The 16,552-nt window shown below is 43.5% G+C and overlaps 1 protein-coding gene across 1 annotated transcript in view; it reads right to left on the reverse strand.

Annotated features, from left to right (window-relative positions):
• Positions 1-16,552, reverse strand: part of SH3RF3 (SH3 domain containing ring finger 3) — a 352,997-nt gene that overhangs the window by 306,494 nt on the left and 29,951 nt on the right. The gene's annotated exons all lie outside the window — the stretch shown is intronic.

The following is a 16,552-nucleotide window of genomic DNA, read 5'->3' on the forward strand; positions in this document are numbered from 1 at the left end:
CAAAGGCCCATGAAGCTCTGCAGGAGAATAATTTGTGCAAAGTCACAAAGGGAGTAAGGGATGGAACAGGCATTCAAACCCAGGTCTTCCCACACCCAAAAATCCCCCTCGGCAAACTCTGGAACTGCACTGTCCAACAGAACCATCAGCTACATTAGCCACTGCACATATGAAATGGGACTCTCTGAATTGAGATGAAAGTAAGGGTAAATAGACCCCAAATTTTGAAGACTTAACTCCAAAAAGGAATGTAAAGTATTGCATTAATAATTTTTATGTTCACTACATGCTGAAATGATATTAATTTGGATATACTGGGTTAAATAAGATACAGTATTAAAATTGATTTCGCCTGTTTCTTCCTGCTTGTTTTTTTTTAATGTTACTGCAAGTTTAAAATTATACATATATGCTTACGTCAAATTTGTTTTTGGCAGCACTGATGTAGAACACTAAAATGAAGAGTTTCAAGCCTTTGCAAAGTACCATCCTGGTGTAAGAGCCACAATGCAAGGAGTAGCCAGGAGTCTGGTATCAGATGGGATCAGAAGTTCTTGACCAGTGATGGTCTTAACCTCTCTGCATCCTACTATTGTGTTTTGTTTTGTTTTGCTTTGTCTTTCAAACCTCCCAGAGGCTCTATATGGTGCAATTTTATAAATTAATGAAAAAATTCATTTGAGGAAAGAAAAGGTGTCCCACAATTCAGTCCTGTTTAAGAATGACATGCTCTGAAATCAGTTAGGATACCTAAGATGGGCATAATAAAGCCACCAATGGCAAAAATTCATGGGAAATTTCTGAATTGTTTTCTGAAACATGAGGGTGAAAGAATATTTTTAAAGTAATATATGTGTTTTTAGTATGTATAATTGAATTAACTAAATATTAGAAGTGGACATTTGAGTATTCCACTTACATTCCCAGAAATTAAAATGTCCAGATTGACCTGATGCTCTTTTAAATTTTCATATAGAAAAAAACAGGACATCACTTCATATTTAGGGAAGTACAGTAGATGACACAAAGGATATAACAACAGGGTAGCTACAAGGTATTAGAATTTAACTGGAGCCATCGTTTATCCATCCACTCATCCCCATACTCCCTGGTCCATTCAACAAGTATTTGTGTGCCATGTCCACCTGCCTTCTATGTCCCAAGCACAACCAGGAGAGACACTGGCTATGTGAGACAAAGATTCTGTAGACAACTGCATGCAACTTCTTCAGGCTTCAACGAGGTTAGCATTATTTTCAAACATTATTCTGGTTGCAGCATGTACATGTTTATCACATGGAGAATATTGTTTTAATCCAGAATCAGGATCCTCTTCCTCCTGAGCAAGGAGTGAACGTCACTGAAGTAGTTCATGGTTCCCATCCTTGTCAAGCATGAAGACCTGGGGAGGCCCTCTCAAGACCCTGACAGATGCAGCAGTATGGATGCACTAAGATCTAACGGAAAAACAGAGAATATGCTAACATGTAAGCTAAATATCTGCCCAGGCATCAAACTAAGCAGCATCACAGAGAAACAATCTTCAGAAAGTGACATGAGGAAGCATGTTCAGAGATGCAAGGAAACCAACAGCAAATACAAGAGCACAGGGGCGGGGTGGGGGGGTGAAACCCCCTGGCTAGGGGGTGGGGAGCAGGAGTGTATGCATGGACCAAAGGATGGGAGGCCCAAGGTCCTGGTCAGGAGTTTGGATTTGATGTGTTCTGCAACAAGCAACTACTGTAGGTCCTTAAGGCAGAAAAGAAGGCAATAAAAGCAGATTTGATGAAGGGTAATCTGGTAAAAGTATGTAGAACGAGAAAGACTGGAGAAGACAGGGGCTGCAGACTTGTACACTTTCATGTCAGTGGGAGTGGTGTGTGCGTGTATGTGTGTCTGTGTGCATATTCAGCAGTCCTTTTTCTGACAAAGTCTTACACAGCTAAACACAATGTGGTGTTCTAGATTGAATCCTGGAACAGAAAAGGCATATGCGTGGAAAAACTGGTGAAATCTGAATAAAGTCTATAATTTTGTTAGCAGGAATGTATCCATGCTAATCCCTTAGTCTTGACCAATGCACCATGGTCGTGTAAGATGTTAGTTAACATTAGGGGAGACTGTGTGATGGGTATACGGGAATTCTCTGTACTGTTTCTTCCACATTGCCATAAATCTAAAATTATTCCAAAATAACAGGTTGATTTGAAAAAGTCTGACACAGAAGTCTAACATTGAAAATAGATGAACTAAAAGGGCCTACCCACTCCTCCTCCTCACACTTCTGCCTGCCTGTGTCCACAGAGGGTCCCCATGAGGAGGGTCCCCTGAGCAGGCCAGCCCGCCACAGGGACTCCACATCAAAGAGGGACAAATAGGGGGTGAGCAGGCTGGGAACTCTGTCAACCTGAGAGACCTGCTCAGAGTAAGCCGACTGCGGCCCGTTGGCACCCTTGACACAGGCCTCGCCGTCCCTTCCCTCCGTCAACTCGGCCCCACGGGCCCATGTGTCCACCCTGCCAGCTGATCACAGGAAAGCCACCCAACCCCAGAGAGCCAGCTCGTGGGCTAGCTCAGGGCTGACTCGGGCCTGCTGTCCCACTATCCCAGGGCCCATAGGACAGTCTCTTTGGGGAGTGGGAATCAGGACCCAGGACAAGAAGAGCCACATCAGGAAAGGCAGCATGAGCTGGAGACAGTGGGGACTGTGAGAAGGGTGGGGGGACAGAACAGAAACGGAAGCAGTCAGCCATACAACAGGGAGCGGGGAAGCCGGCAGGTGGGGCAGAGCCCAGCCTGTGCCTGGCCCCACACCCGTGGGACGGCTGCCCCTCAGCCACCTCTTCTGAGGCCTGGTGCCCAGCTATGCCAGGGTCCCCATAGGGGGAGACCTTCCAATAAGCCCCGCCATGAGGGACTGCAGTGAGTCTAGTTATTGCAACCAAAGGAGTCTTTAAAAAATGCCTCTGAGCCAGAACAATCCAGCCTCTGGCTTTAATGCCCTCCTTATTTTTCAGTGATTTATTTATCTGGGCAGGGGGAGGGTGGTGTCTCCTATTATCCTCCTATAAGGAACATTTTGAGGGTAGGAGATGGTGTGGTTCAGGTCCAAAGGTCGTGGACCAGCGGTTAAGAGCTCCTGTGACCCTGACACCAAGCAAGTCATGGCCTCCAGGATTCTGCTGCTTCACCTGCTGCAAGACAAGTTTAGATTTGGTCTCAGCCACTCCAAAAGGCTCCTAACCACCTTCCTTTACATCATCCCCTTAATCCTTGATCATTGCTTCTAGAATCAGAAAAGGAAGAGGACTGCTTGATGGAATAGGAGGTAGGATCTAATTTTGGTCCTCTCGATTTCTACACAGCTGTGAGAAACCTGTTTCCTGATCAGAGGTACTGCACATCCTACTCGCTTTCAGCTGCCAAGGCATTCTAAATTCTTCTGAGGTTCGGTCAAAGGCTGTGAATCCCATTTTACTTACAGACTCACACAGTTAAACATACATATACACACAAAATATTATTATCATCTAAAAGAAAAAGCACATTTCTTCCCTCCAGAATCTCCATACACACATAAAAACTCAATTTCAGTATTACACTGAAAAGAAAGTCCATAACCACTTTCTCAGGAGGTTTCCATGAAGTCATCATTTAATTCATTTATTAATTCAGTGAATATGTACATATTCATTTCACTGTAACACAATTATTTTGCTCATTAAACATTTTGTGCTGCCAGAGACACCTATGAAATCTAATAAGCAGTTTCCAGAACTAAACAACTTGCCAATTAAAAATGGTAATTAGATCTAAGTGAACAGCACAAGAAATTTAACAAAGTGAATTCCAGAGAGGGAAAGGAGAAGAATATGATAAGTAAGCCAAGAGATAAGCAGTTAGCTCCACCTGGCTAACTGCTTACCTCAGACTACCTCAGACCTTTTTGATTCTGAAAAATGCCATATTTGAATTCAACAATATTGGGCCAAAAAGCTGACATAATACATAGCAATGCTGGGAATAATCTCTGAGCAATATACTTAGAGAATGTAAACTATCCAAATATAATGTGTCTAGAGCATCTGCTGCAGATGATGTAAGGCTCACACTGAGCCACAGCTCACTGGTACAGCACAGCAGCAAATCACATAGCCCCCACCCCTTCTTCTTCCAACATGCTCAGTGTACATCAGGCCTACTAACGGCACTATATATTCACGCCCTTCAAAATTAAAGAGAACGTACGTAAGAGAGCTCTAAAAATTAAAGCAATGAGGAGGACAAAAATGTGCCTCCTGTGTTCCCAAAGAAGTTTCAGAATAAGACTTTGCAACGTATGAAGTACATACAAAGGTATTTTGCTTGGTAGAATGGTGCCTCATATCTTTTTGTCACCCAAAGTAAAGCTAGACTTGCAGTATAACAGGACAGATTTGGTTTACATATAGGAAGAGAAAGTGTCTGGTTTTAGGATGTATTTGTTTTGCTTATACCTTAACATAGAAACATACTTAAATAATTAGGAGAAAAGATTTAGGCCATTAGGCCTTCTGGCTTTCTGATTAGTTAGATGCTTTGGGAGACAGAAAGACAAATCAAATGAGACTCCTGCTCCCCAGAAGTTTCCAATTTAGTAATGAAATCCCACCTCAAGGGAGGAAGATGGATTAAACAAACAAGCTCACTTGCTCCTGACCTACAAGTCATCAGGCAGTCAAAATAAATCAAATTGCTTTGTCAAATAAATAGGTTTTGATACTCCTTACATTTAAAGGAAGGGAGCGCCTGTAATTCTCCTCTGCAGCATTCCTACCCTAAGTTACCTGAAGAGTTGTTAGATTCCTTTATAAGAGCAGGACCTCAAAGTCCTAGACATCTAACCATCTCCCTCCCACCCACCACACACACCATTTCATCCTTCCAGATCACTCCTGCCAGATCCTCCACCAGATCCCTCCATATCACCGACTCTAACCTTGTGGGGGATCATGCATCCCCATGGGAACCTGATGGCCACACTCCACAGGAAAGAAAAGCCCCGCCAATCCATCATAACATCAGCTTTCACGTGGCACCAAGGGCTCCTTCATGTCTCCTTCTGAGCCCATTCATGGGCCCTTTTAGGGAGCTACAGGTCCTAAGTTAAGAAATCCCTGCTCCAACTATTTCATACCCAATTAACCCCTGAAGGGGAAGGGCCTAGTTGGTTACACTCTTTGGCTCTACCACAAGTATCCTTTACAGATACAAAAGAAAACCACCATTCACTGGGCCATTTCCATGCACTAGCCCTATGCTAGGAATTTAATCTTACTGCTTAATAATCCTACAAAGGGGCTGCTGCTCCTCCTGTGTTTACACATGAGAAAATAGTGTCCCTAATCCCGACCTCAAGGTTGGATAAGCCTTTAAGGAAAAGATCTCTCTTTGAGAGAAATTTCACCATCACTGACAAATAGGTCACTACATGGGTGACCTTTTTCCACCAAAGAGAACTTACTGTCTTAGATTTTGGAACCGTTAAAAGTCACTGACCCCATGTTACAGGGTAAGTAATGGGCAAAGCTGGGAGAAGCCTGATCACCCAATCCCAGTGGAAGGCTTTCTCTACTACACTGTGGTAAGGTCCTCATTCATCTCTTCCCACCTCCATCACCTTAGTGGAGACCGACATGTTTCATGGAGAATACAAAGTCTTCTAAGTGATCTTCTACCGCCAGCCTCACCTCAGATAAATCCATCCTCACCCTCCAGCCAAAAGTATCTCTCTCCACTAAATACATATCAATCTGCCAAAAGCCATTTAACAATGTCCTGTCATCTATAAAATAAAGCTGGGGATCCCTGGGTGGCTCAGCAGTTTGGCACCTGCCTTCGGCCCGGGGAGTGGTCCCAGGATCGAGTCCTGCATCGGACTCCCTGCATGGAGCCTGCTTCTCCCTCTGCCTGCGTCTCTGCCTCTCTCTCTCTCTCTCTCTCTCTCTCTCTCTCTGGTCTCTCATGAATAAATAAAATAAAATCTTACCAAAAAAAATAAATAAAATAAAGCTCTTCTGCCTACACAGCAGCCTCCTTTCTTACTTCTATGCTCTGATGCCTTTTGATCCAGAAATTGTGAACAACTATTGATCTCCTAATAACATAACATTTAAAAAAAAAAAAAAGCCTATGTCTTTGCAGATGGCGTTCTTTCTACTTGGAGTATCTCTTTCATTGCCATTCATCTGTCTTTTCAAAACACCTCCATCTAGCCCACTCTGAAATGACCTTTCAATTAATTGACTTCTTCCTCAGCACTTTTATATATTTTATGAACTTCTATAATTACCACTTAACTCAAGCATTACAAAATAATTACTCCACAGTCTGTTCTTCTCCCCCGCTCACTAGGTTGTATATTAGTTATTACCCTTTGAATTCTCAATATTTATCACTGTGCCAAACAAAGAGCAGGTACCAAGGAAATGCAGGTCAACCAAGTAAATTTTTCCAAAAGCAAAAGGAGACAAGCCCCAGGCAAAGACAAAGGCTGTCTCATTGGACACACATACAGAGCAGCATGTGGACCATGTGGATCTTTTCTCCTTGCTCTTTGATTTGCTTCAATGTAAGTGACCCAGACAAATAAAGTATTACCGTAAAATGTTCAAAGGATTCTCAGGAAAAATAAATCAGTACTTATCCAATAAATAATTTAAATGCAGGCTTCTCCCAGCTTTGTCCACCATTTGTCACCATGGGGTCAGTGACTTTTAACGGTTCCAAAATCTAAGACAGTAAGTTCTCTTTGGGGGAAAAAGGTCACTCATGTAATGACCTATTTGTCAGTGATGGTGAAATTTCTCTCAAAGAGAGGTCTTTTCCTTAAAGACTTATTCAACCCTGAGGTCAGGATTAGGGACACTATTTTCTCATTAATGAAAATGTCATGGTAATCTACTGGCATGACAGCTTGAAGTTAGTAAAAACTGAATTACTCCCTACTTCAGGATGCCTTTCTATTAATCCTATAGGTCACACTGTTCAAAATTACTCACTTCAGTTGTGCTCTCTTACTGATTCTGGAGATCCTTAAATTTTTCCTCAGATCTCACTTTTAAACCACAACAATAGCATAAGATTTTGGATTTGCTGCTCATTGAGCATAGTCACAAAACTAGCTTTGTTAAGGGAAGCTATGAGCTCACCCTTGTTTGCTCTCAGTAGACACTTGTTGAGCAAATGAACAAACGGATGTATGATCTCCCTGCCAATTCACAATGCTTCCTGATTAGACAGACAACTGCAAATAATTCTGTATTTACTTTCAGAGGTGCCTAACTTCACCAGCATTGACTTTTCAGTAAGCTAACCTTTTTTATTTCCATGACAAAGGATGAAATACAGATCCCTCAGAGATTTCATCAAGATAAAGCTACGCAAAGGCGGGAGGGGAAATGATCAAATGCAAGCACCAGCTGAAGCAACAGAGAAGTCCTACAGTCTGTGGCACCAAACTGACCTCTCATTGGCTCTGGAGCTGATGATTCGGATTCCCAGTCTTGATTCTAAGGTCCTGGGCTTCAACAGAATTGAATACAACCAGGCGTGCATACAAGCAGGCATGAATGCATTCCTCAGCAGCATCTCAAAATACTTTCAGGATGGGTTTCTACTGCCAGACTAAAGGAAAGGCTGCTCACAGAAGCCTAAAGACAAATGCACAGTATATTATTTTTCAAAGAGGTAGAAAGAGGTAGAAAGCACCTTCCAAATACATCATTTTTAGGCAACTAGAAGGTATCTCCCTCCTTGATGGCATCCACTGTTGAACAAGCCCAAAAGACAACCCAAAATATATGGTGAGAAAGACAGAACTTGCCAGGGCACTTGCCAGTTCTGAAACATGCCCTCAAAGCCCTCAGAGCATGTCTCCCAAGGGGCTGTTCTACACAATAATAATAAGGCAAAGTCCCCAACCCTACCTCTGAAGATGCCACTGAAATTCCCCGTCTCAACATGAGCCCCATCTTGCAATAATTTTATCTTCCAAATAAACTGCACTTATTAATCATTCATCTTCTGATTCCTTACCGAATATATCCAATTCCCAGTCGTACCCTCTGGACATGAACACTGTGGCTACACAAAGGGAATTTCAAACACCATGTGATGCAGTAGAAAAACCACAGTTCTGAATTGTAGGCCTGCTGGGCTCCTCACCAGAACTTCTGAGCATCAGCACTGCACCATTCCCACCCACAGCCCAGCTACAAAGTGAGATATTAGCTACCAACTGCAGTGAGGTCCTCTGAAGGAAAACATGAAATTTAAAAATTATTTCAAGGTGTGCCCAGCACCTTGACTGGCACAAAGGCAGCATACCCAAATATTTGTTCCTTTCCTCATTCTGCCAAAACAATACAACTTGATCTTTCTCTTTGTGCATGCTGGCCTGTCCTAGATAACTGTTCAATGTCCACTCATGCTCAGGTACACTATGTGGCTCAGGGGACTCCCTGGTATCCAGCACCTCCGGCTGGGAGGCTCTGCTCTGTGCTTGGCTTTCCTCTCCTGGGGGGCACCTGGGGCCACTGCACATGTGAGGACGGTTGTGAGGGCACTGCAAGAGGAGCCTACCAGACTGCTTGCTTGGCCATCCTCTGATCTTTCATCTGAATTAAGCCCAAATGGTATTTTCCACTGCAGATTCCAGCCTCCGATACTTAGTGCCCACAGCCTGAACTTGACATCTGCTTTAAAGGGCATAAGAGTTGGCCCACACCAGATTCTACATTCCTAATGAGAACATTCCAGATGAAGTAATATAGCAAAAGAGCTGAGTTTTAATATCCACTCCCAAGTATAACAGTAGCTTTCCAGCCTCATCTCACGCCTTTGGTCAAGGGGGGGCCAAAACTGAGATCATCCCAAATGACAGAGGCTAGCTTGCACTGGTCTCTGTTCTCTCCTGGACAGTTCTACCCCCAAAGTGTAGACTGCCCATTCTTAGATTTAGGGTCCTTGTCACAGATCTGCTATTAACATTCACCATCTTACAAGTTTTATTTTTTTTAAGATTTTATTTATTTATTCATGAAAGACACACAGAGAGGTAGAGACATAGGCAGAGGGAGAAGCAGGCTCCCCGTAAGGAGCTTGCTGTGGGCTTGACCCCAAGATCCTGGGATCATGACCTGAGCCAAAGGCAGACGCTCAACCACTGAACCACCCAGGTGCCCTTTCTACGAGTTTTAACAGCCATCGACAAACTCATCTGAAAGGTCAGGATAACCAACACTCTCCACTGCACAGGCCATGAGGTCTTTGCTGCAACCACTCACCACTGCTGTTGTAGCTCCAAAGCAGCTGTTGACAATGCATAAACAAGGGGGCACAGCTGTGTTCCAGTAATAACAATCTTCATTTCTAGGAACAGGAAGTTGGTCAGTGGGCTGTAGTCTGCCAAGCCCTGATCAATATTATCTATGAGTATGGCCTTAACTGCAAAGGAAATAAGGAACTACAGCTTTTGTCCAGACTATCCCAAACCAGAATAGCCCACCTCTGTCTGAAATAGTCATATAAGACACCCAGGTCAAGGATGGCTTGGTTATTGGTTGAAAGGGCCTAATAGCTAGAACCAAAAGGAGAGAACCCTCAGGGCACTTGGGTGGCTCAGTTGGTTAAGCATCCAACTCTTGGTGTCAGCTCAGGTCATGATGTCAGGGTCACGAAATCAAGACCCACATGGGGCTCCACACTGAGTGGACTTTGAGATTCTCTCCTTCTTTCTCTGCCCCTCCTCTCCTACTCTCTCTCTAAAATAAATAAAAATAAATTTTAAAAATCTTAAAAAAAAAAAAAAGGAGAGAATCCAGGTGTGGGCTATGCTACCTTTCATCTGAATTATGAGTTTTGAACTTGGCAATCTTTAAGGTTCTTTCCAACTCTACGATTCTAAAATACCTATTACTTAGTCATCAATATCCATGAAGAAAATGAATCTAAAATTCTGAAAGATTATAAATTCTTTAATCTGAGTAAAAAAATTATATATACTATGAAAACTTAAATTAAAAAAAGCATAAAAAAGAAAGTTAAAATTCCCCTTAAGCCTCACCGCCCAGAGATGACTGGCATTGGCATTTTGGTGAAGTCTGGTCTATGTAAAGAGACACACGTTATAACAAAGCAAGCACGGTAGCCATAACAAGTACAGCCACAGCCAAGCAATTACTTTGAACTCGTATATTCTTTTTGGAAAAGAAATACTGGCCTCACCCAAAACAATCCTCTTCTGTAATACATGCCATGAGGTTAAGTGCTAAGGCCAGCAAACTAAGGAGGCCACTTCCACAATCCACATGTGGTCAGCTCTCCCACCAGAGCTTCACCTGGGCACAGGTGCCATGTCATGGCCTCAAGTCACAAGAAGGCAAAGAGCCCAGCGCAGAGGACAGCCACTCCAGACTGCAAGCAACTGCCACCCTGTCCCTGCTCTCCCGCAAGTAATGCAGCTGATTAAAAACATCAGCACGAGTGGCAAGGCAGAGCCACGGAGCAACTCACATTTAGAGTAACATATCCAGGAAGGAAGGCAGAGAGAAGAGGAGGAAGGGGGCAGATTAAACAATGAAAGGATATTTTTCATTCACCAGGGAGGATAAAGTTTGATATTACAATAAATATTCTCTAAATATTTTTAAATTGTAAACATAGCCACAGAAAGAGGGAAGCCACCACAGACAGGGAGAAAGGGAAGTGAAAGTAAGTGCATAATGAACAGAGGTATTGAAAGCCGGAGGAGGTCTGAGAGGTGTTTCCAGGCATGTGCATGCCCAGTGCTGAAGACGGTGGCCCAAGTGATCCTTCCTGCAGATGAGATGTTCAGTGACTCAATGCCTCAGCAGCTGTGCTCAAGAAACTTGGAAGCCTGCGAGTCTTGCCACTTGGCGCTAATTTCCAGCTTACTCATCAGCACATTCCAGATGGCTTTGATGGGGAGAAACACTCTCCATCCTGCTTTGCCTCTGGGTCATTTCATTGGAAATGCCGTGCATATCAAGTTTTCTTCTTGCTCCAAAGCAAGCAACCAAATGGGCCGTCAGGAAGCCCACAGCCCTGGACTCTGTTATCAACTGGAAAACAGGACCACTCTATTCAAGATCACACTGAAAAGAAACAGTTCTACCACAACCAAAGGAAGGATTTATGATTCAGTTCTCTGCACGTTCATGTATTTTATGGGAACACAAAATGAGGTTTTCACAAATGAATCCATATAAAACATGAATAGCATGGCTTCATTTCATGAAAGAGATGCCAGCTCAGAGCAAGCAACCACTCTCTTCCTCCCAAACTGGGAGTATGTTTAGGCCCTCCATGCCTCTGAGGGCCATGTGGGGAGCAGGGGCGGGAGCTGGGGCCACCACATGGAGGGGCAGAGCTCTGGAAGGCATCACTAGGACCAAGCTCCCAAAGGCCCAGACCAAACAAGCCTGGAGAGTCCTGGATCTTGTTCCCCAGAGGGAAATTTCTCCAGTGCAGTTCTGCACAGATAATAGACGGCAAGAAGGAAATGGCATCATCTGTTCTGTGTTCTCATGCATTTCACTGTCCCACCACAGGCCTAAGCAGCCTCACCATGCCTGCGAGCCCAAGTGCCATGCATCCTTATAAGCAAGACAGAAAGAAAAGCAACAGAAGCACGGAATGTGGGGAAATCTATCTTTAGTAGAAAGGGTATTTCAAGTCAATACTCATCTAATTTTCTCTGCACATGCATAGTAACTAGCAGCAAAGCACATCGTTTTGTTTGAAGATGACAAAAACTCTAAATTCTTAACAGACTATAGACAAGACATAGATATGGCAAGGAGATAAAAGGACCTTCAACCAGACAAATATGCAACCAACAAAAATCTGATGTGCTGTTTCAACTCTGTAAATTACTCCAGAAAAGAGAAGTCAAACAGCATGTACGCTACATAAACATGGGATTTCAATGAACCGATGCAAGATACAGACTCCTTCGCTCCCAAGCTTGGACACACTTCGGTGGCAAAACCTCCCTCCCAACTGGCTTCATGCTCCTGGGGAGCACACCCTATTTTCTGGGGTGCCTCTGAGCCCCAAGCCTCTGTGGCTCACAGCAAGGAGGGGTTGCAATCCTGCCAACAGTGTGCACCCCTCTGTCATCTCTGAATTGCAGAAGGACATGCTCTCTCTTCCCATTTGGAAATCTGCCCCGAGCAACTGAATTCCAGCTCCTGATCTACTGAAGGGTCAGGCCTCTTGACCACTTTGCCCTCAGTGCCAGGCACATAATTAGTGCTCACCAAAAAACAGGTTTGATGAACAAAGGACGATCTCAGATTTGGAGCAGGACCAATCCTCAGAAAAAATCCTGCCAGTCCTCTGCAGAAAAGGAAGTAAGAGCCAACCTGGTAACAGTGTGTGCAAAATTACAACACTTGTCACTGGCAAGCCCTGTCCTGGATTCCAGGTATTCTGAATTGAGCCCTGTTGGCCTTATCCCACTGCCACCTGTGATCCACACTCTAGAACACCTTATATCCTAAGCAAACTTTAAAAGACATGTCAATTGTAGTTTTCAGTAAAGTGTTTTAGCCAAAATGCCACGATTATCAAAGTAATAATAGCTATGGTCTATATGAAAATCAAGGCCTAAGTTCACTATCATCAAGTAAACAGGATGTAATATTTCTTTCATCGTTGGTTAATGCATTACAATCTCTGAGTTAAAGAAATTCCCATGTTTTTACTACTTAAATCATGTCAACGAAACAATGAAATTCCTACTATGTTCAGACATGTTACCCAGTTCTCTCTTATCCCTACTTGCTAAAGGATGGTCTGTTTGTTCAGCATAAAGTAATTTTATGCATCAGTCCAGATTCCTTCAAGGAAGCAAGAAAGAAAATGGACTGGTGAACACGTTAGCACAGAGCACGCAACAAGCCCCTGTGACCCCCCCCTTCCCTATGACCGACACCATCCACTTCCTCAGGGAGCTGGGTTGTGTGGCTCTTCACCTTCATCACCAACATCATCTTCATAACATAGAGCAAGAGAGCATTTCCTAAAATTTCTGCAGGTTCAGAAATTAATTTCATACCATCAGTGGAAGGCTCTATAAACTTAACAATATACCTACCTCCTGATGAGTACAAATACATCCCAAAATGGTGTTAAATTCTAGAAGACAGATCAGCATTGTCCCATAGTTGATTTTTTTTAAGTTCTTATTTAAATTCCAGTTAGTTAACATACAGTGTAATAGTAGTTTGGGTATACAATATAGTGACTCAACACCTCCATACAATACCCTGTGCTCACTGAGACAAGTGCACTCCTTCATCCCCATCACCTGCTTCACCTACCCACCCCCATCTCCCCTCTGGGAACCATCAGTATGTTCTCTAGAGTTAAGAGTCTGTTTCTTGGTTTGTCTCTTTGTCCTTTTTTCTCCCTTTACTCATTTGTTTTGTTCCTTACATTCCACATCAGTGAAATCATATGGTATTTGTCTTTCTCTGACCCATTTTTAATATCTCTACCACCATCCATGGTGTTGCAAATGACAAGATTTCATTCTTTTTGATGGCTGAGTAATATTCATATATATGTATGAATATATATATGAATATATATATATATCACCTCTTTTTTATCCATTCATCTGTTAATGGGCATCTGGGCTCTTTCTATATCTTGGCTATTTTAGATAGTGCTGCTATAAACATCAGGGTGCATGTATCCCTTTGAATTAGTATTTTTGTATTTTTTGAGTAAATGCCAAATAGTGCAATTGTTAGATTGTAGGGTAGCTCTATTTTTAACTGTTTGAGGACCCTCCATACTGTTATCCAGAGTGGCTGCACCAGTTCCCACCAGCAGTGCAGGAGGGTTCCCCTTTCTCCACATCCTCACCAACACCTGATATTTGTGTTGTTGATTTTAGCCATTCTGACAGGTGTGAGGTGGTATCTCATTGTGAGTTTGATTTGTATTTCCCTGATGATGAATAATGTTGAGCATCTTTTCATGTGTTTGTTGGCCATCTGCATGTCTTTTCTGGAGAAAGATCTATTCATGCCCACAGCTGCTTTTTAACCACAGAGAAAGTTACAACTTGGGATCATTAGATAGTACACTCACAGAGATCCTAGCAGCACTGCTTTATGGAAAAGGCTGCCTCCTTTGATGACTTCCCAGCTACCAGGCACCAAAGGATCAGCCCTTGGTGACCCAGGGGGAGTCCCCTTACACAAACCCATGGGCTGCCTTTCTCCCAGATACTCAAATCCTACCTTTCCCTCAAGGAGGTGAGGAAAGCTGGGGTCAGTACAGAGCCATGGAGGTACAGCAGAAGGCCATCAGCACACTTGCAAGGACCATTCTCAATGAGGTCTTAACACTGGGAAGACAGAGCTGTCCCCTCCAGGCTTACTTTCTATCAGGAAGCATGAGGAGGGTTGACAGTCCTAATGGCCTCTCACCAGGTCCATCCTGGGAGACATCACAGCAGCTGAAGGGAAGGGGACTCCCTACTCCTCTCCTGAATGACAGAAACCAGAAGAAAACAAAGAGGTACCCACTGAGTGGGAGGGGATATTTGTAAATCATCTATCTGTAAGAGATTAAAGAACCATGTAACTCAATAGCAAAAAAAACACAAACAATCCAATTTAAAAAATGGGCAGAGGACCTGAAAAGACATTTCTCCAAAGACATACAGATGGCCAACAGACACGAAAAGATGCTCAACAACATTGACCATCAGGGATATGGAAATCATAACCACAATGAGGTATCACTTTATACCTGTCAGTATGGCTAATATCAAAGAGACAAGAAATAATGAGTGCTGGCAAGGATGTGGAGAAAAGAGACCCCTGGTACACTGCTGCTGGGGATGCAAGCTGGTGCAGCCACTGTGGATAACAGTACGGAGGTTCCTCAAAAAGTTAAAAATAGAGCTACCAGCAAATTGCAGTTCTGGGCATATACCCAAAGGAGATAAAGTCACTATCTCAAAGAGCTATCTGTACCCCTATATTCATATTTATCGCAGCATTTACAATAAGCAAGACATGGAAACAACCTAGGTGTCCATCAGTGGATGGGCAGATAAAGAAAATGTAGTATACACACACACACACACACACACACACACACACACACACACACAATATCATTCATCCATACAAAAGAAGGAAATCCTAACACTGGTGACAACACTGATGAAGCTAAAGGACACTAAGTAGGCCAATATACATCAGAGTGAAAAAGACAAATACCATATGATTTCACAAAACCTAAAAGGAAAAAAACAAAACAAAACAAACTCACACATACAGAAAACAGATTGATGGTTGCCAGAAGTGGGTGTTGGGGCTGGGAATGGGAGAAATGGGTGAGGGGGACTGCTCCTAAACCCCTGGCTTCAGTTCCTGCCAGTCCCTGTCTGGAGAGCACAGATATCCATTCTTGCTGAAGGATAGAATGAAGCTTATCTTCATAAGGATCTACAATCAACTGTTGCCTATAAGGATTTAATGTGAAAATCATGCCAAAGCCCACCCATGTGGTTAGGACCTATTTGCATGGCTTCCACAGGCTTCTTAATAAATTATAAATTAAACTTCTAAGGCTGGAAATCATTGTGCCTCTTTATTCTAAAAGTATGAACAGGGAAAATCTAAAGACGAAGTGGGTTTCTAGGGTGGAGCCATGACTAGCCCCAGGAGCGACACCCAAAGATCCAACAGGAGCCCCAGAGAACTGCCATCTCTCATCACCCTAAGTGACCACATCAGGCAGCCTCCTCACCCCACCCCAGTCTTCCCACCTTCCCCATTAGGTGCATGAGAACCTGTGAGGTCGACTTCCATTTCCAAATGCATAGTATCTTCCTTGATAAAAGCATCACTGCTTGAAAGGAAAAGCTACCTCTAATGACTCACCCTGAAGCAGGAGCTCAGGGAATTTAACGACCCAGACAAGCACAGATTTGCAAGATCACGACAACCTATGCCCAGCTCAGGCAGGTAGCCTGGGCAATATCCCATTCCAGGGATTCTCAAAAGCCTGTCCAGAGGCATCTGCACCACACCAGGGGCTCCTCCTGGCCCACCCCCTGCATTGGAGCATCAAGTCCACTCAGCTCACAGTGGACAGCTATAAGCCACCAGAAGTCAGGAGAAGGAGACAATCAAGAATTAAGGATTTATTGCAGGTGGTCCCCCTCAGAACAGGGACCGCCCTCCTATCCAGAGCCGTCTGCCAAGCCCTGGAATCTCCTAGTATTATGAAGGCTTCCAGTCATGTCACTCTTCATAGCTGTTCCAAACTAGGCAGGATAACTCTGGACTGGCTCGTCCTAGCACCACGCTCTGAGATCAACTGCCGAAAGGCCAGAATCAAACTGAGAATGGGAATATCAAAAAAAAAAAAAAGAGAGAGAGAATGGGAATATCATCTCCCAACGGCCAGACCCTCTAGCAGATGGTGAAAACGTGTAGTTTCTATCCCTCCAAAAAGG

Source organism: Nyctereutes procyonoides, unplaced genomic scaffold (genome assembly GCF_905146905.1).
Source record: "Nyctereutes procyonoides isolate TBG_1078 unplaced genomic scaffold, NYPRO_anot_genome, whole genome shotgun sequence".
Classification (NCBI taxonomy): Eukaryota; Metazoa; Chordata; class Mammalia; order Carnivora; family Canidae; genus Nyctereutes; species Nyctereutes procyonoides.